The sequence below is a fragment of the Phascolarctos cinereus genome, unplaced genomic scaffold (genome assembly GCF_003287225.1).
Source record: "Phascolarctos cinereus isolate Bilbo 61053 unplaced genomic scaffold, phaCin_HiC Scaffold_9;HRSCAF=440, whole genome shotgun sequence".
Taxonomy (NCBI): Eukaryota; Metazoa; Chordata; class Mammalia; order Diprotodontia; family Phascolarctidae; genus Phascolarctos; species Phascolarctos cinereus.
Genome location: NW_027556402.1, coordinates 196,961,196 through 196,983,108, shown reverse-complemented (window position 1 = coordinate 196,983,108; position 21,913 = coordinate 196,961,196). Strand labels below are relative to the sequence as shown.

The window sequence follows — 21,913 nt, the reverse complement described above, 5'->3', positions numbered from 1 at the left end:
AGTCATTGTGTTCTGTTCAGACTTAGGTGGCACATGAATTCTTTGAATAGATTGCCCAAGGCTGGGGGTGATCTGGATATAAAGATAGTTTCTTTGTCCAAGGGGTGACATGTCACTCTCAGCCCCTCATTGTAATATTCTTTCTTAACCAGTCTTCCATAAGAGCATATAAACCCTGAACCTATCCACCATGATGGTCTTTGGTCTAAGAAAGAGATGGCCAAATGACCATCCTTTCATTAATAACATGCTGGCCTTGTTAATAAAATGATTATATTACCCAGAAATTGTGTCTCTCAAACCTTTTTAATTGTCACAAACTGGTGATTCTCTTAAGTCTGACCATTTTCCTGTTCAAAGAATTAACTTATTACAGGAAGAACTGAACCTCGTCGGTCTGGCATTCTTGCTATAAATGAAACCAAAAGGTTTGAAGACATTGCAGCTAAGTGGAGGTTTGGTTCAGGTTTCCTTGATGTGAGGCAGATAAAGAATTTAGTGGAGTTGATTTTATCTTGTAACTGAAGATAACAAGAAGCTTCATGGAACATTTTTTCTTTTTTTTTTATGTTTTTTTTCCATGTGCTTTTTGAGTTGAAAGTTTTTCTCCCTTTTCCTCCCCCCCACCCTCCCCAAGACGGCGCACAATCTGACATAGGCTTTACATTTACATACCTATTAAACATATTTTCACATTAGTGAAGTTGTAAGTAAAAATTAAAACCAATAGGAGGAACCATCAGAAAGATGAAACAAAACTCAACGGAAGGCAAAAATAAGTGATAGTGATTCGACTTCCATAGTTCTTTCTTTGTGTGGACAGCATTTTCCATCCTGAGGCCTCTGGATATGTCTTAGATCCTCGTAATGCTGAGAAGGGTTCAGTTTAACATTCTTAGTCATTGCATAACGTGGCTGTTATTGTGTACAACATTCTCTTGGTTCTGCTCACTTCACTCAGCATCAGACCATACAAGTCTTTCCAGGTTTTTCTGAAGTCAGCCTGTTCATCATTTCTTATAGCACAATAGTATTCCATTACATTCATATACCACAACTTGCTCAGCTATTCCCCAATTGATGGGTATCCTCTCAATTTCCAATTCTTTGCCACCACAAAGAGAGCTGCTATAAATATTTTTGTACATGTGGGTCCTTTTTCCATTTGTTTGATCTCTTTGGGATATAGCCCTAGAAGTGCTATTGCTGGGTCAAAGGGATTTTTGTAGCCCTTTGGGCATAGTTCATGGAACATTTTTTTCAATGCTCATGATGAGCTTCAGCAAAAAAAACTCCCACAAAAGTAGCTACAACTTATGGAGTTCCAGGCCTGGAGTCAGGAAGACTCATCTTCTGAATTCAAATCTGGCCTCAGACACTTAGTAGTGGTGTGACCCTGGGCAAGTCACTTAATCTTGTTTGCCTCAGTTCCTCATCAGTAAAATGAGTTGGAAAAGGAAATGGCAAACCACTTCAGTATCTTTGCCAGGAAAACCCCAAATGGGGTCATGAAGAGTCAGACATGACTGAAAAATGACCAAAGAAATATGAAACAGTATCTGTTACAGATGATGAAGAAAGAATCTGCAAAGAACTTAGTAAGAACTTCTGAGTTACTTGAACATGCATCTACCTAGTGACTTCAGTACATAGGTGGGCAAGGAGGAAAATATGGTTCAGTATTAATGGATGGAAGAAGGCTCAGTTATATGGACCAGATATACAAAAACTTAATGTCTTTATAATTCAAGAATCAACCCATCAATCAACAAATCTTTATTAAGTACTTACTGTGCTCCAGACAGTGTTCTGGATGCCAGAGAAAGAGAGCAAAAGCAAAAAAGTTCTTTCTCTCAAGGGACATTCTAATGGAGAAGCATGTACATATGTACGTACATAAAAATATGGAAAAAAGGAGCCACGAAGTAACCTTGGCAGGGAAGGCAACTGGAAGAAACTAGAAAGACCACATACATAAAATGGCACTTAAGCTGAGTCTTGACGAAAACCAAGGATTCAAAGAGAATGAAGTGATGGAGAGCATTCCAGGCAATTGAGATAGCCATTGCCAAGATATGGATATGGGTTGTCATGTGTGTATATGGAGTATATGGAAGGGAGTAACATGAAAGAAGCCTGAAAAAGTAGAATGGAGCCAAGTTGTAAAGAGCTTGAAGTGCCAAACAGAGGAGTTTATGTTTGACCCTAGAGATGATAGGAACCCACTGGAGTTCACTAAGTAATTAGGGTAAGAAGCGACATGGACAGACAAATGCTTTAGGAAAATAACTTTAGCAGTAATATGGAAATTGGGATTGGAATGAGGAGAGGCTTGAAGCAAGAAGACTAATTTGAAATCTCTTTTAATAACCCTAGCAAGAGATGATGAGGGCCAGAATTAGAGTGGTGGCTTTGTGAGAGAAGAAAATGGCTTGTATGAGAGAAATGTTATGAACATAGAAATGAAAAGATTTGTTTGTTAACTAATTATCTATGTAGGGTAAATGAGAAATCCAGGGTAACACCAAAGTTGTCAATGTCCAGATCCATTTGGAGGGATGTCTCACAGACACAGTTGATAATGTGGGATTGGTGCTCAGGAGTGAATTGAATGAATGAATTTTTTTTCCTATATAGTATGCTGCTTTTTCTCACCAAGCTTTCTCTCACACAAATAAAATTTTTTGTTTCGCTGTTTTTGCCAATTTATAAAATGTTCTAGATAGAAGAATGTATTCTGTTATAGGTGGAAGAAAAAGTTATGCTTAGGAAAATAATAACCTTAGTTCCCAGTATAGTCATGGTTTGGTGAGAAATTGCCATTTTTTTCTATTGTTATAGTTCCAAGTGTAATAAAACTGTCGCCTGAATTTTTGGTTTTATTTGTAAAGGCTACTTTTTAAAGGAGAGGCTTATATATATTTGGGGTGACATAGAATACAGGTTTTTGTAGTTATTTCTTCAAGATATTACTGATGCAACATGACAAAAGATGCATTTCCTCTAGAATTCAGTTTCTGCTTTTGTTGACTTTTAGGCTTGTATTTCTAGAAGGAAGTAGAAGCACAGACCATATTTGCTAAGGTTAAGCAATGATTTTATTTTATTTTATTAAAAGAAAACAGTAATTAATACTTTTGTGGTTATCATTAAGCATATACTTTTTCTTCTTGGGTATATGTTACTTCTTTAAAATTTCTTTGCTCCCAAAATTTATAGGTCTTATTATGTTTTTGAGTTAGCAAATTCATGTTTTAGAGAACAGACACGCATAATCTGAATTAGAAGGGACCTTAGTGGCCATCTGTCTAGTCCAACCCACACTTGAACCAGAATCTGTAATACAACTTACTTGATAAGTAGCCATCTAGCTTTCACTTGAAGAGATTCAAGGCAGCCCATTTCACTTTTTGATAACTCTGATTGTTTAAATTTAATTTTGCTTTATTTTTGGATCATCTGTTTTCAAAAACATGTTTTATTAATGTCTCTTGTCTTTGTATATCCCAGGCATTTCAGTAGCCTGTTCCTCTAGATTGAATTGTCTCTTGCAACAAAATCAAAAAGCATATATTAAGCACCTTTTTGTAGCCAGGTACTATCCTAAATATTGGGGATACAAAGACAAAAATAATTGATAAATAGTTAAAACTGAGCAGGCAGTTTTCTAAGAAAGAAATGTTAATATATCAATAGACATGAAACTTTCTCCAAATTACAAATAATTAAAGAAATGTATTAATTTCTACTTTATTCTTATAAGATTCATAAAGTCGACAAATGTTGGAGTGGCAGTGGGAAAATAGGCACATTGATACCTTATTGATTGAGCTGCGAATTGATATAGCTGTTCTGAAAAAGCAATTTGAAACTATGCTTCAAAAGTTACTAAACTGCATTCCCTTTGAGCTAGAGATATCACCACTAGACCTATACCCCAAAGAGATCACAGATCACAGAGGTAAAGGACCCATATATACAAAAAAAAAATTATAGTAGTTCTTCTTGTGACAGCAAAGGCCTGAAAGCTAAAGAGAGTACCCATCAATTGGGGAATGACAGAACAAATTATGGTATTAGAATGTATTGAAGGAGAGGATTCTGGGAAAATGGTGGAGTAGGTCAGAAAATTCCAAGACTGAAGATTTTCCCCCACAAAAGAGATAAAATAGTATCTCAAGGTGAACAAACTGTGGGTGAAAATAAATATGAATAGGAGCACGGGGGTCCTCCTGAGACAATCCAAGATCTGAAGGAAAATCCCAGGAAGAGGTTTGGTGCCCATGAAGAATAAACACCTCCAGGCTGGGATCCGCTTAAATAACTAGTGACAAGCCCTGGGCTTGGCTGGGTTGGGAGGCTACCTCAATCCTAGGCCCAGGAACTTTTATCCCCAGGACAATAAGGGGAGTTGGGAATCTGAGCCAGGGAAGATCAAGGGAACCTCTGCTGACGAGGAATGCCAGACCTAGCTGTGCTTGCAGAGAGGCTGCAGGACTGAGAAGGAACCAGAACACACCTGGTCAGTGCAGAAGCAGTGGGGTGGGGATGCTGCTGGCTGTGGGTATTTACAGAGAGCTGGAGGTCTTGGTTTGAGTTCAAGGTCAGAGGGGAGAACTGAAGAGGATCTGAGGCCAGAGGCACCATCTTCCATACCCCAGGACTAGAAGTGATTCCAAAAATCAAACTGTTACCAAAAAAAAAAAATGCCCAAGCAAAGGAGAAAGAATCCAACCGTAGAAAATTATTATGGGAATAGAGAAGACTGGGGTTCATCTTCAGAGGATGATATTGAAGCAAAGAAACCCTCTTCTACCCCAAAGAGTGATGTCAAATGGTCACCTGCCCAAAAAGAATTTATAGAAGAACTTTAAAAACTTTTAAAAATCAAATGAGAGAAATTGAGGAAAAATAAAAAAAATAAGAACAATCCGAGGAAAACAAGATTATGGAAAGAAAGTCAACCAATTAGAAAAGGAGATCCAGAAAATTAGAATTGGGCAAGGGGAAGCCAGTGAAGTTATAAGAGAGCAAGAAATAATTAAAGTATAAAGAATGAAAAAATAGAAGAGAAAGTGAAACATCTTATAAGAAAAACAACTGATCTGGAGAACAGATCAAAAAGAGAAAACATAAGAATAATCGGACTACCTGAAAGCTATGATGAAAAAATTCTTGATACAATAATACAAGAAATAATTAAAGAAAATTGTCCTGAAGCATTAGAACAAGGAGGGAAAGTAGAAATAGGAAAAATCCTTAGATCACCACTTAGAAGAGTTCCTATGAAGAAAACTCATAGGAATATTAGTCAAATTCCGAAACCCCAAGCTCAAAGATAAAATATTAAGAGCAACAAGAAAAAAAACAATTTAAATATGACCGTGCCACAATTAGAATCACACAGGACCTAGCAGCAGAAATACTAAAGGTCCGCAGATCTTGGAACAGTATATATTGAAAAGCAAAAAAACTGGGGTTCTGGCTGAAAGTATCATACCTAGCAAAGTTTAGCATAATTCTGAATGAAAAAAAAAAAGGGCATTTGATCAACTGTCAGACTTTTAGGACTTAAAAAAAAACCAAACTGAACTTTATAGAAGATTTGGCACACAAGAGCCAAGGGAGACCTAAAGTACCTACCAAAGACTGGGCAAGACAAAAGTCAAGAGACTCACATCATTGTAACAATGAACTCTGAAAAACTTAGGAACTCTCATCAATGCAATTACCAACCAGGATTCCAGAACCATGATGAAATATGCTACCCATCTCTTGACAGAGGTGATAGACTTGGAGTACAGATTTAGATGTATGTTTTTTTGGACATGGCATATACAGGAATTTGTTTATATGCATATTTATTGTAAGGATTTGTTTATCTCTCTCTCTGTTTTTTTTTTTTTTTTGGTGAGGCAGTTGGGGTTAAGTGACTTGCCCAGAGTCACACAGCTAGTGAGTGTTTATGTGTCTGAGGCCATATTTGAACTCAGGTCCTCCTGACTCCAGGGCTGGTGCCTGATCCACAGTGCCACCAGCTGCCCCTTAATTACTCTTTAAATGTTTGATAGGATTCATTTGTAGATAAAACCATCTGTCTCAAAGGTTTTTCCTTCCTAAAAAAAAAAGGCTTTTCCTTCCTTTTGTTAGTTCATTTATGGTGTATTCAGTTTCTTTTTCTAAAATTGTTTTTCTTTTCTTATTTTGTTTCTTTATTTTATCTTTTTGTAGATACTCATAATTCCCTTTGAATTTCCAGTTGTATTTTTTGATGTATACTTGTGTGGAGTCATTTTCAGTCTTTCATTTCCCCCTCTGAATTTACCTTATTCATTTTTTATTTTGTTAATTTGATTTTTTTTTTCTCTTTGATACCTGTTGTTGGGAAGATTTTGTTTTTGTTTTTGGTACATGAAATCTCTTTTATAACTTCTGCTCTTTGTTCTTTTGTCTGCTTAGGAGTTTAACGTTAATCACTAATATTTCCAAACTCAGAACTAAGTCTTTTTGGACATTATTTTCACTAAATTACTTTTCATGCTAAAAATATCTTTTTGAATTCAATTTAACATTTATTATTAGACAAGTGTAGAAAATTAGAAAAGATGTTAAATAGTTTAATTTTTTTTTAACACTTTCTCCTTTAATTTTTACTTTTAAAGCGTATAAATCAAGAAAATTTGTACTGAAGTTAATTTTTTTTGTCAAACCAGCAAATTTGATTCTTAGCTTATGTAGTTTTAGGTCACAGCTGTATTACTTTTAACCAGAAGTTACAAATCTTATAAGAGCAGATACAGTGTGAATCTCAGAGAGAGAGAGAGAAAGAGAGAGAGAAAGGATCAGAGCGTATCATTTCCCAAACTAATTTGGCCAGAGAACCTTTTAGGGGTATGTCATATATCATTAGAACTTATATTTGCAGTCTTGAGAGGTCTGGAGTTATATACCACTCAGATCAAGGGGGACTTACAGAAATTTTAGAGCAAATGGAAGAAATTAAGTCTCTTCATGAAAAAAAAATTGCTTCGTATCTGCTTCAGTGGATTTGTGATTTCATTAGTATACTCAAGTACTGATATAGATTGCAGTCTCTCCTCACCTTCTCATCCTATGGCGTCCTTTTCTTTGTCTTCCCATAAATCTTCCACAAGTAGACATTGTATGCGATCATTTTTAAAATGTTTCCTATTCTTATATTCTCCTCTAGTTTTAGTTTTATCTTCTCTCTCTCTCACTTGGAGAAAGTTTGTGGTACAAATGGAGAAACTGATGATAGTACCAAACTCAGACTCAGGAGCACTATGCATGTGTAATGCCAGAAAAAGACAAAGAGGTAGAAGACAAAAGTCCCATCTTTGCCTTGTGGCTGTGTTGGCTGCAAGACCATGTTTTCTTTTTAGTGTCATACATTTCCTTCTCCTGTGTTCTTTATGTACAGATTGAGCTTTAAATACTTGGAATCAAATGTGAAAACTGCAAGGTAGATGTTTTCTGCATTAATGACATAACTTCTCATATTCTTGGAGAACTAAAATTGTCAGACCAGTAATTTGCATTAATCAATTCTACAAATTCAAATTTTGGCATATATTAGTGTAATAATGATTATTTGTTTGCATTTGTAAAAGTTATACATAAGATGATAATATTTAAAGTTTTAAAGATTTAATGAGTTAAACCCAATATCATATTCTGTTAAATTAATGCTTTCATTTTTGACATCATATGTTTAGAGCATGCTCTTTATTAGCATTTTAAATAAGTTTATAGTGCCCTAAAGTTGACAAGGCATTTTACATACATTATTTCATTTGTTCCACAGCTTAACCCTTTGAATTTCACAAATGGTGTAACTGAGGCTCAGAGAAGTACAGTGATTTGTCTCACAGTTACAGTAAATGACAGAGCTGAGGCTCAAACTAGGTCTTCTGATTCAAAAGTCCAGTTTCCATTTGATCACAGGAAATAGTTCCTACTGTAGTATGTGGTCAGTCCACCTTCACTAGATAATGTCCAGTCAACAAGCATTTACTGTATATGTGCCATGCATTATACTAAGTGCGGGGAATACAAATACAGGTAGAAAATTCCTGCCTTCAAGGAGCTTAGATTCTAATGAAGGAAGAAAATACTTAAAAGGAAGCCATAAAGGTGTAGGGAATAGGAAGGGACAAAGGAGACAAGACTACGTGGTGAACTCAGTATACATGGTATCTATCCATGGTATAGGAGGCTGGCAGGAGAAGGCCTTGTGTGCAGCCTGGAGAGGACTGAGATATGGGCTGGCTTGGGTGCCCTCCAAAATGGAGGTTGTAGGGGGAGCCATCCAGTGAAAGGGAAAGGTAGCAGAGGTGGAGGGGTACTTTCACTGTGTAATTCCAGAGCTAAAGTATGCATCAAGATGGAGAGATTTCTGGGACACGATAGAGAAGTCTAGAATGTGGCCTGTAGAGAAATAGTCATCTTAAGTAGCAAATTATTAAACTTTAACTAAACTGTTTAATAATATGAAGTTTATTTTAACTTTGTGCATGCAATGAATTAGAATGTTCTTAATGAGGTTTATACTGGGGTTTTCAAAGGAATGAGTTTTAATGAAGGAGAATAAGTGTAACTGAACCTACCCCTTAATCTTCCTTTATCCCAGTAGAAACTGTTGAAAAACATAATGGTGAAGATAGTTATGTAACAGTATTTTACTAGCCAGGATTTGTAGAAAATTGATAGCATATTTTGACAGTGATGTATTCGAACATATGCCAAGTATTAGGAAGATTGAATTTTAAAGCACAATGGGATTATAATCATGTGAAGTAGAAAATATTAAACTATTCTTTTGCACCATTCATTGCCATTTGTCTTTCTTTCTCAAACCAGGAAAAGCCTGAATTTCATTTTTCAGGTCATGTTCCACCATGTAGTTATTTGGGCAGCTCTAGTCTATCCATTAAAATCCACATAAGGATTCCAAATCTCCATTTAGAAGAATATTACTATAGACATTTCACCTTTGCCTATATTTTCTAGGTGGTGTTTTTTTTTTTAATGCTTCCATACTCAAAACTGGTCATACATAATTTTGTGAAATCAGTGAAACCTTTATTACCCTCTTAACCTCCTTTTGCTATCTCTTTCTCCTTCTGATATGTGCTATACCTCTTCCTCAGTGTGCAGAGTCTTTACGTCCCAGAATTATACCCAGCCTACTCTCCACCCTAAATGGCTTGATCTCTACTGTGAGAGAGAAGGCTGGTAAAGTGATTTCACACTAAAGTGTTAGGAACTGATTGACTTAATATGTCCTTCTTTCTTGGCATTTGTGTTTTTAAAAACTGCCCCAGTGGAGAAAGTCTGCTCATTGAGGCTTCTTATTCCCAAAACCTATCACAGTCAGCTCTTCATTCTTACCTAGGTCCTGAACATGTTCCTTTATTTTATTGTTGAAAATATTCCTAGTACTGAAGTTGTAATATGAAATGCACTATTTTTCTTATGAAAAAGATGAAAAAAATTGAGGTTCAATGAGGTTTGGTGCCTTTCCCAAGGTCATGCTTACAGTAGAAAGGAGGAAATAATAAGCTCTTATTAAGCACCTACTATGCACTCTCATGATAGTTCCATGAAGTAGATGCTGTTATGATTTTTATTTTATAGTTGAGGAAACTGAGGCAGACAGAGGTTAAGTGACATGAACAGAGTCAAATTAATAGTAAATGTCTGAGGCAGAATTTGAACCCAGGTATTCCTGACTCGAGTCCTAGTGCTCAATATACTCTGCCACATAGCTGCCTCTAGTTAGTGGCAGGACTTTGATGTGAACTTAAGTCCCCTGACTGCAAATCTAATGCTTTTTCTGTCTATTAAAGGTAACACTCTTCTTTTGGTGACTTTGTACTGCGGTTCGTACCTCTTCACTCTCCCATAGCCCCTATATCCAATTAATTGATGGTACATCTTGTCTCTATATCCTTATTTCTTGTCTCCATCCCCTTATCCACTTTGTGGCATCCCCTTTTCACCACTCAAAGAACCATCACCCTAGTTCAGTCCCTCATCACCTCTCACTTAGATTATTGGGTTAGTTTCCTAATTAGTTTCCCTGTATCCAATCTCTCCCCTCTCCAGTCCATCCTCTACACAATTGCTGAATGGCTAGTACTAAAGCACAGGTCAGTTCATGTCACTTTCCTGATAAACAAACATCAGTAGTTTCTTATTTCTTCTAGGATAAAAATAAATTGAACTCCTCAGATTGACATTTAAAATCCCTCACAATATGACTTTAACCTATCTTTCCAGACCAAAGTTCCAGCCAAATGACTTACTTGCCCTTCTCTATTCACTCCTTTCTGTCTCCTGGACACAGTGCTCATGCCTGGAATGTTCCCCCTGCTCACCTCTTGGAATTCCTAGCTTCTTCAAGACTCAGCACAGAGTGCTACCTCCAACAAATCTTACCTTATTTCTCACACGCCCATAACTGTGAATGGCATAATCTTTAATGTTCAAGGAACATATCCATTTTGATTATTTATTATGGTATGTAGTGTTAGATGTTTGTCAAAAACTGAGTTCTGCCAGACTGCTTTCCAAATAAGTTTTCTTTTCAAATAAGGATTTATCTTCCTATATAATTCATATTTGGGAGTTTATTAAACATTGGGTGATTGAGTTCAGTTGTTTCTGATTTTTTCCTTGTCTAGTCTTTCACTGATCTACTTTTCTATTTTCAAGCTACTACCAAATAGTTGCTTTATAATATAATTTGAGGTCTAGAAGTGCTGTTTCCTTTTTCCCCCTTATTTTTTCGTTATTTCTCTTGATGATCTATATCTTTTGTTCCTCCGGAAGAACTTTGATACTATTTTGTCTACCACTGTAAAGTATTCTTTGGGTAGTTTGCTTGGTATTACACTAAATCTGTAAGTACAATAGTAATTACAATAGTAATAGTATTACTATTTTATTATATTAGCATGGCTTAGCCACAAGCACTGAATATTACTTCAATTATTTATATTATTTTGTTTCTTTAATGATTATTTTGCTGTTGTATCTATGCAGGTATTGAATGTGCTTTAGTAAATTCATTTCCAGATATTTTATACAATTGTGGTTGTTTTAATTGGGACTTAGCTTCCTATTATTCTCTCCTGGATTTTGTTGTCCCTATATAGAAATACTTTTTGATTTTGGGGAGTTTATTTTGTAAAAGCTGCTATTTTACTGAAGCTGTTAATTTTTAGTTTTGTTTATTCCCTAAGATTTTTCAAATTACCATCATGTGGTTTTGTGTTTGACTGGTTCAATCCGTTAAACATTAAACAGTCCATTTAAAAAGCCTCTATTATGTGCAAAACACTATGCATTTTTTTTTACTATTTTGAAGAATAATTTGTGAATTTCACTGTCCTACCTCTTGGATATTGCACTAGAATATAGAAGAATTTACAGAAGGGTTAAAGAGAATATACCTTTAACACTTTCTCAGGACACTAGTATGGTAAAGAAACTTTTAACATTAAGAATTCAAAAACTTGTTAGGTTTATATTGTTAGTAATAGTTAATTTAATGACTAAAAAGCAATGCTCTTTTTTAAAAGCAGTACACATGGGGACAAATGGAAACTGTCAAATTTGCCAGCATTGCTACCTAGTGGAGTTCAATTTGGAGATTAAAGTCCAGGTGAAGAGAAAAGGAATGCTACAGATTATGACAGGCATTTCTCTTCTTTGACTTTGTTATAAAATGTCTCTCCTATCTTATTCCTCCCCAGTTCTTTCCATTAATGAGCAGGCATGAGTCACTAGTCACTAGATGTGAGATATGTGGCATTTTTGAAGTTTATTTCTTTTTCAAGTTTTTCCAGCATTTTGCAATTCTATGTTTTGAGTGTTTTCAAAGAATGGACACTATATCTCAGGATCTTGGGAATTGGGAATGGGAAGCTGTAGCAGTGAGTCAAGGCCTGCTATAGATACAGAATGAGGGATAATTGATAGACATCTATGTTCAGTGTCAAGAAACTAGAGGTAGCCAGCCCCACCACCCCTGCACAATTGGTGGTCCTTTCTGTGAAGGATTTACTAAAAATTCCTTTGTTTTGAGTGCTTTGGGAAGTAGCTACAAGCTGTAGCTTATAGCTAGCTATTTATTGGTTGATTGTTGCCTTATGAAAAACCTGTTGGTTTTAAGGGGCTTCTAGTTCAGCTCTTCAACAATGTGATAATAGTAGTCAAGAAAACTAATTAGGTTGCATTGAGACGTGGGAAAGATCTAGAAAGAGGGAGGTTGTCCTTCTCAGATCACATCTAAAATATGGCATTTGATTCTGTGCCACACATCTTAGGCATGATAAGTTCAAAGATGACCGAGACGGTGAAAGTATACAGGACCATGTCATATGTGAATCAATTGATTAAAAAAAAATAGAGATATTTAGCTTGGAGAAGAACAGAGTTATGGGGCAGCTAAGTGGCGCAGTGGATAGAGCACCGGCCCTGAAGTCAGGAGGACCTGAGTTCAAATCCGGCCTCAGACCAAACACTTGTCACTTACTAGCTGTGTGACCCTGGGCAAGTCACTTAACCCCAATTGCCTAAAACCAGGAAAAAAAAAAGAGAACAGAATTAACTAGGACATGATAGCTGTCTTCAGGTTTTTTTTTTTTTGTTGTTGTTGTTTTAGTTTGGTCTGAGGCCAGAGTTGAACTCCGGTCCTCCTGACTTCAGGGCCGGTGCTCTGTCCACTGTGCCACCTAGCTGCCCTCAATGTCTTCACGTTTTTTGAAGGACTGTTATGTGAAGAGGGATTAGACATGTTTTTTCTTGGCCCCAGGTGGTAGGGCTCATAGGTCTGGAGCTGGAAGGGATTTCAGAAGTCATCTAGGGTCATATGGTCATGCACTTAGAGCCCTAAAGAATCTCAAAAGCCATCTAGCCCAACCTCTTTATGGATGAGGAAACTGAGGCCTAGGGAGGGCAAACAATTTGCCCAATGTCATAGAAGTAAGAAGTGTCGGAGGTTGGTTTTGGCAGATCTTCTGACTCCAAGACCAGTGCTCTTTCTGCTATACCATGCTGTTAGAACTAGGAGCAATGAGAGAGAGATATAGTTTTGATGTAAGAGAAAAACTTCCTAATAATTAGAGGTATCCAAAAGGAGAATAGATTACCTCAGTAGTTACTAGGCTTCCCTATGTAAGGGGCCTTGAAATGCAGGTATATTAGGATGACATGTGATATATGTTGTTGAGAGATTTTTTGTTCAGATACAGGGACTAAATGGCCTCTGAGGTCACTTCCAACTCTAATATTCTGTGATTCCGTGAAGACTGGCAAGTGCCAGGACTGGTACATAGCTTAGATGGGTGTCTGTGGATTGAGTGACATATAGATTGCAGGAATTTGTCTTGTTACATACCACTTGTGTAATCTGGGAAAGCTTTCATTTTCTCATCAGTCAAATGAAGTTGGACTAGATTTCTAAGGGTTCTGTCCAGCTGAGACAATTTATGATCCTACATACCTGTTGATATCTAGGACCATAGGATTTGGGGCTGGGAGATCATCTGAGTCCAGCATCCTCACTGTACACATAGGAAAGTTAAGACCCAGTAAGATTAAACATGTTGGGGCAGCTAGGTGGTGCCGTGGATAGAGCACCGGACCTGAGTTCAAATCTGTTCTTAGACACTTAACACTCACTAGCTGTGTTAGTGAGTCACTTAACCCAATTGTCTCACAAAAAAAAAAAGATTAACCATGTTGTCTAAAGTCACAGAGCGTTTTACTATTCTGCTTTATAGTTCAAAAAATTTATTAAATGCAAGGCACTTTATTAGATATTTGGGGATACCAAGACAAAATGAAAAAATCTCTGCCCTCAAAGAGCTTATATTCAGCTAGTTGGTACATCATATACACAGATAAATAACAAAAGATAGTTTGAGGAAGAAGAGATCAGTAATAGCTAGGGGTGATCAGTAAAGGTTTCACTAGGAAGTGGCACTTCAGCTGAGCCTCAAAGGAAGCTAAAGCACAGTGCCTTGCACGTAATGAGCACTACATAAATACTTATTCCTTTCTTTAGATAATCCTTTTTGCATGTGATATTGTGCTGATTGCTTCAACCATTGGAACATTTAAGATAAGATTCCTAGTGACTGAAAAGAATTTGGCTTAATTATCCATGTAGGAAAGAACAAGTGTATAAAGACTTTTTAATGTCACTATTCTTTCAATAATTTTGTATATCTGAAAGTCATTGAGTCTCTACAGAATTAAATTTGAGGATCACACAAATGCTGATGGAGTAGTGCTTGGTGGGCTTGAGCATCTGCAAACATATCAGAAATGAAGAACTATACAGGAGAAGTGGTGTTAAGACGTTCTAAAAGAAATAAAAGGCCAGAAAAAATAGGGGCCTGTCATGGATACAGAATGAGAGATAATTGATAGACAGCCTGAGGTCTCCGTTGTTCTATGTGCAATGTCAAGAAACTAGAGGTAGCCCTGCCCACACAATTGGTGGTCCTTTCTGTGAAGGATTTACTAAAGCACATGGACCAGAATAGCACAAAATGGACAGGATGAATTAGTTGTGATGCACCTGGAACATGAAGTTTGTGAAGGAGATTAAATTGTAATTAGCTTAGAAATGTTGGCTAGAGGTGGATTGTGAAGTGCCTTCCATGCCAAACAGGTGCTTTTATTCTGTCCTAGAGCATTGGGAAACTACTGGAGCTTTTTGAGCTTGAGTGTGACATATTCATACTTATGCTTTAGGTATATAACTCTGGCAGCTTTGCGTTACATTAGTCTAGGTGAGAGGTGATGAAGTCCTACTTTTGGATAATGGCTTTTTGAGCACATAGAAAAAGATTTGGAGATAGAATTAACAAGACCTGCAACTAATTGGACATGGAAGGATCAAGGAGTAAAGAACTGAGAGTAACTGGGGTTACAAACCTGGAGGACTAGAGGAGTGGCAGTACCCTGACAGAAATAGAAAAGTTAAGGAGAAGGGGTGGTTTCAAAAGATAATGTGAGAAAGATAGGCTTTGTTCTGGACATGCTGAGTCTGGAATGTTTATGGGACATCCAGTGTGAAATGTCCAATAGGCATTTGGTGATGTGGAACTGGAGCTCAGCTGAAAAAAAAAAAAGGAAGACTGTATAGATTCTTGAGAGCAGAATGTATGTGTGTAGGTAGGGACAATGCTTAAAACCTGTGGTTGCTGATGAGGTCACTAAATGACCAAGTAGAAAGGGAGAAGAGAATAAGGCCTAGGATAGATGGAGTATTTCCACAGTTAGATTTTTGAAATCTTATTTCTTCCTCATTTTCCGCTTTAAAAACATATAGACCAGTAACTACTTCATGAGTAGTAGAGATTTCTTTTCCTGGGGAAATAATTCTGCTTTGTGGCATTTGAAGACAAACAACATTTTCACCTAAGTAGAATTCATGTTTAATAGGTTTGCTGGTTAGCACAATGCCATATTACGGTATTTTTCTTATCAAGACTGTGTAAAAATTCCTGCTGTCATTTTACCTGCACACTTAATGCTTTCGGTTTGTTCAGCCATATCCCTCTCTGCTTTCCTTTACCTGACTAGTGTTTCTTTTTAAGCACATTGAGATATTTTTGTAGTACAGAGTATTCATATTTTTTAAATTTTATATTTTTATCTCCTTAGCCCTGGGCTCTCTTGAATTTCATTGGCTTTTCCACTGTCTTCTGTTTTCAGATCTTGACATAGTTCTTAGAACCTAAAACCAAAGGTGCTCAGAAAAAGCACAACCCATTGGAACAGCTAGGTGGTACAGTGCATAAAGCTACAGCCTTGGAGTCAGGAGGACCTGAGTTCAAATTTGGCCTCAGACACTTGACAGTTAACTAGCTGTGTGACCCTGGGCAAGTCACTTAACCCCTATTGCCTCACCAAAAAAAAAAAACCACCTCACAACCCATGTTAATGTATAGATTGTCCAAATGTTAAGTCATTTCAAACTGGAATTGCCTTGTGTATACTGAGATTCATTGTTTGTTCAGTTGGCTAGCTTTAATTCCTGGAATCTGGGGTAATAGTGTATTAGTGTCTTAAAGTAGTAGTTTGTCTAAAATGCCCCTCTTCAGGTCAAAACAACCCACCTTTTATTCTAGATTGGAATTATGTTAACATTGCCAAAATGAAATGTTTTGCCTGTGCAGATAAAGTGGGATGAATTTAAACTAGTGTATAGTTCATCTTCAGAGTGTGATAGAGCCAGGAAGAATTTTCTGATAATGGAGTTTCTACCCACTCTTTTTGTTTTTTTGTTTTTTGTTTGTTTGTTTGTTTGTTTGGGTTGGGCCATGGGGGTTAAGTGACTTGCCCAGGGTCACACAGCTAGTAAATGTTATGTGTCTCAGGCCGGATTTAAACTCAGGTCCTCCTGAATGCAGGGCCAGGGCTCTATCCACTGCGCCACCTTGCTGCCCCCTCTACTCACTCTTTTTGAAAGCTCTCTGTGGAAAAGGGGTTTATAATATTCAGATTTTCATTTTTTTAAAGCAGTATGTTATTTGGAAGTATTAGCAAACATTTATTCCTTTTGATTTCTGTTCCTTGGTGTATTTCATTCCAGGGATATATACCTGTATGAGTCGAAAAAGCCTACTTTAAATATGGTTATATGATGCTATTTAGATAAACTGAAGCTATAAAAGGCCTCAGAGGCCATTTGGTCTAATGATTTAGTCTTAACAAAAATTCCCTTTAAGTCCCAAATAAAACCTTTCTACAGGACGCCTTACCCAACACTTCTTAGTTCTAGTGCCTTCCCTTTGTTATTTCCTTTTTTTGCTGTGTGTGTGTGTGTGTGTGTGTGTGTGTGTATGGAAAGAGAGAATTTCTGAGAGAGAGAGAGAGAGCGAGAGCTCATGAGTAAACACTTTCTTTGTTTGCATGCTATCTTCCCCCCTTAGATTATAATCTTCTTGAGGGCAGGGACTGTCTTTTGCCTTCTTGAAGAAGGAGAAATTTGAGCTAGGATGTAAAGGAAGCCAGGAAGTCAGGAAAGGGAGTTAGGAAGAGAGAGAACATTCCAGGTATGTATATTAGAGATGTTATTAAAGTGGATTCAACAAGATTCAATAGTTTGGGTGATGAGAGAGAGAGAAGTCTAAAAATGACATCTAGCTTGTGAGCCTAGGTGACTGGAAGGATGGTAGTATCTTTGACAGTAGTAGGAAAGAGAGAAGATGGTTTTGGGGAAAAGATAATGAGTTCAGTTTTAGACATTTTGAATTTAAGATGCCTGCAGGACATCTATTTAGAAATGTCTAATAAGCAGTTGTAGATTCAAAATTGAAAGTCAGGAGAGAAGTTAGTAATGGATAAATAAATCCAAGAATCATTTGTGTAAAGATGATAATTGAACTTCTGGAAACTGAGAAAGTTACCAAGTGAAAAGATAGAGAAAAGGAAAGAGGGTCCAGGATATAACCCTGGGGATTCCGATAATTAATGAGCATGACCTAGAATGATTCAACGAAGGGGATTGAGAAGAGATCAAATGGGTAGGAAGAGATCCGAGAGAGAGCAGTGTCACAAAAACCTTGAGAAGAGAGAATATCCAGGAGAAGAGAGTAATTGACAGTGCCAAAGACTGCAGAGACGTTAAAAAAAAAAATAAGCTGAGGTTGAGAAAAGGTCATTAGATTTGGCTATTTAAATGATCACTGGTAACTGGATAGCTCCTCTAAATAGTTTTGTAGGTATGGGTTCTTTGCCTCTTCCTTTGATCTCTTTTACACAGAAAAAATTGGAGACCATGCTTGCTTCTTTTTTATTATGAACTTAACATTAATAATCATGAAGATTTCATTTTAAAAAAGGAACAGAAAGGAGGACTGAACATGAAACTATGAACTTTTATAATAACTGTTTCTGTCTATCCAAGTCACCGATTGTAATGTTGAACAGAAAAAAAAACAAAGGCAGATCCCTGAAGGCACTCCAGAAGAGAACTTCTGAGCCATTAATGACTACTCTTTGGCAATTCATTCAGATCTATATTCAGCTGCATTATTGTCTAGTCCAGCAGTTCTCAAACTTTTTGGTCGCAGGACTTCTTTACACTCTTAAAAGTTATTTGGAACCCCAAAGAGCTTTTGTTTACATGGATTGTATCTTCTGATACTCACCATATTTGAAATTAAAACCAAGAAATTTTAAATGTTTATTTCATTTAAAAATAATAAACTAATTACATGTTAACATAAATGAGATTTTTATGAAAAATAGCTATATTTTCAAAAAATTACTGGGAAGGCTAATTTTTTTATGTATTCTTACAACTTTCTTTACTGTCTAGCTTGATAAAAGACAGCTGTATTCTCATATCTGCTTCTACATTCAGTCTTTTTCAATATGTTGTTTTGATTGAACTAAATGAAGAAAATTCAGCCTCATGCAGATATGTAGTTGGAAAAGGGAAGAGTATTTTTAGTCATAGACAAATAATATCTTAGTATTATTATGCAAATAATTTTACCTCAGTCCCTTGAAAGGGATTTGACCTTACTTTGAGAACCACTGGTCTTGCCCATATCTCTGTCTTTTCTACAAGAGTATCATAAGAAACATTAACTGATTTGACAGAATTTAAACAAACTACATCAACTTGTCTAGGAAGTTTGCCAGAAAAAGAAATGAGATTAGTCTAGTATGCCTTATTTTTTAAAGAAACCATGATTGACTTTTTGTGATTACAATTTCCTTTCCTAGGTGTTCATTAACCATCCCTTTAATATTATATTCTAGAATTTTGCCAGAAGCCAGTCATACTTGCTGACCTATATAATTTATAGGCTTCATTCTCCACTTTTTTGGACTTTCCCAACCTTACATTTATCTTGCTTATATTATTCTATTTACAAAATCTTGATAGAGAAAGTGAGAATATAAAGAACATGAACTATGTTCTAATTTTCATTCTGCCACTAACTTACAGTGTGACCTTGGACAAATCATTCTCCTCTCTCTGGTTTTATCTTCCTCTATAAAATGAGTGGTTTGGTTTTATATCAGGGTTTCCTAATCCAAACTATACTGAGGGGAAAAAAGGAAGTTCTTTGAATTTTAAAATTATATAGGCATTTTATAAAAGAGTGTGTGTGTGTGTGTGTGTGTGTGTGTGTGTGTGTGTATAAATAAATGTAGAAGTAAAATGATATAGCAGAGTGCTAGGTTTCTAACCACTTTGTGTCTTAGGGAAACTCCCTAGTATTTATCTCTTAAATCATAGATGGGTTAGTATCTGTATTAGTAGAGAGAGTTTACATACCTGGGAATCTCTATGCTAAAAAAAAAACAACACCACAGTTCCATCATATATATATGTATATATACCTATATACATATATGTATGTATATATACCTATATATATGTATGTATGTATACCTATATACATATATATGTATATATACCTATATACATACATATATGTATATATATGTAATTCATTACTTTAGGAATCTCTAGTTTTTAAAATGTGAGCATTTTCCCAAAGCTATCTTTTTTTCTTTCTTTTTTTTTTTGGCCAGGCAATGGGGTCAAGTGACTTGCCCAGGGTCACACAGCTATTAAGTGTTAAGTGTCTGAGGCGGGATTTGAACTCAGATCCTCCAGACTCCAAGGCCAGAGCTCTATCCACTGCACCACCTAATTGTCCCAAAGCTATCTTTTAAAAATTTATTTATTTATTTATTTTTAGTTTTCAGCATTCAATTTCATAAGATTTTGAGTCCTAGATTTTCTCCCCCCTCTCCTTGAGAGGGCATGCAGTCTGATATAGGCCCTACATATATATTTATATTAAACATTTTTTCACATTAGTCATGTTGTAAAGAAGAATTAGAACCAATGGCTTCCCATTGTCCAACCAACCACGAGAAAGAAGAAACGAAACAAACAAAAAGAGAGAGAGAGAGAGAGAGAGAGAACAAATAGGATGCATCAATCTGTATTCAGACCCCATACTTCTTTCTCTGGATGTAGATAGCATTTTCCATCATGAGTCTTTTGGAGTTGTCTTAGACACTTGCATTGCTAAGAAGAGCTAAGTCTTTCAAAGTTAGACATGGCACAGTGTTGCTGTTACTGTGTACAGTGTTCTCCAGGTTCTGCTTGCTTCACTCATTATCAGTTCATATAAGTCTTTCCAGGTTTTTCTGAAGTCTGCCTGCTCATCGTTTCTTATAGCACCACAGTATTCCATTATATTCAAAGCTGTCTTTAACTTAGTACAGAGGGGCCAAAAAATTTATCACTAGGACCTGTCTTGTAAAGGACCCCTACTAATTTAGTTAGATTAGACTTGGACCGCAGCAGTATGGTTCATTTTGGGAACCAAGAATCCATACATACATGAATGTGATGCATCAGATTTAAAATATATTAAATTATCTAGTAAACAGTAAAGGTATTAATTTTTAAATTTCTCTATTTTGTCATTAGAATAAGTTTACATTCAAAAGTTATATTTAAATGTAGCTACATGGAATCATGACTTTGGATATGGAAGAAACCTCACTAGGCCAAACTCTTCATTTTATAGATGAGGAAGCAGTATCAGAGAGATTAAGTGACTTGCCTGTGTTCATACAGGTAGAAAAATTGCAGTTTGAACCTAGGTTTTCTAATTCCAAATTCAGCGCTTTTTCCATAGTATCACACTGCCTTCTAAAAAATATGGTAAATGTGTCCAATAAAAACTTATAGAAACTGAAGAGGGAGATTCCATTGTTCTCATTTACTTATTTTTCTATACTAGGAATTAAAAACATAACAGTGAGATTTAGAGGAGTTATCTCCCACCTGATTTCTTTGCTTTGCTTTTATTATTATTAAAAATAGCTTCTTACCAACTGCAGTTAAATAAACAAGTATAAAGTCTTGACAAGTGATGGGGGGGAGGTGCTAATAAATAAATTCATTTTAAAGAAAAATCATTTGACATTTAATTTCCTTTTTCATGAGTTTAAATGAATTTGTATTTAACCAAAGTAGCATCTCTATGCATTTGAAAAATAAGAATAACAGTATTTGAGAGTATTTAGTCTACAGAGGGTATTGTTGCTTATTCTACTGTCATATTTCATGCTTTTTATGTAGCTCTGTAAAGATGAAAATGATGACGTTTGGTGTGTGTGTTGAATTCATGATCCCCTTGAAATAACTGCACACTCCTCAGGAGTTAGACACTCACAGGTTAGAAGTTACTGGATTAAATGATCTCATCCTTTTAGCTTCAACATTCTGTGTCCTAAGGTCCTTCTCAAGTCTAATGTTCTATCCTAAGGTCACTTCTACTTGTGACATTGTGTGTTCGATAGTCTCTTCTTGACTTTGAGATTCTGTGTTCTCTGAGGGTTCCCTTCTTTGATACAATATGTTTTGACGTTTTATTTCAAGTGCTTTTTGTTTGAAAAAATAATTTGGTTTATTTTCTTATTCTCAGTGTTTTATCTTTAAACGTCAAGGGCACTTTTTGTTAAAATGTTTTTGTTTGGCAAAACATCTATACAAATGATGTGGTCTTGGCTAACTCTTTAGATTCTAGGCTAAACAGTCCAGTTTTAAAATAGTTGATATTATACTTCTGAAAAAACTCTAATCTTTTTTCAGGGAAATGATCAGATTCTTACATTTTTGTTGTCAGGGTAGGGAAATTTAAGGTATTTGATCTTATGTATTTTGGTGAACAAAGGACTCTTCCTTGTATTTCCCGTTAGCCCTCTCTCCCCCCCATTTGAAAAAATCCTTTATACTACATTAGTATTTATATTGATTGTAAGAATAAGAATAAGCTTTATATTTAATTGCAATAATATGAAAATTAAAATACCATATGATACT

General features: G+C 36.0%; 1 protein-coding gene across 14 annotated transcripts in view; it reads left to right on the top strand.

The window, feature by feature from the left end:
- ADD1 (adducin 1) overlaps positions 1–21,913 on the top strand; it is a 144,835-nt gene that overhangs the window by 40,019 nt on the left and 82,903 nt on the right. The gene's annotated exons all lie outside the window — the stretch shown is intronic.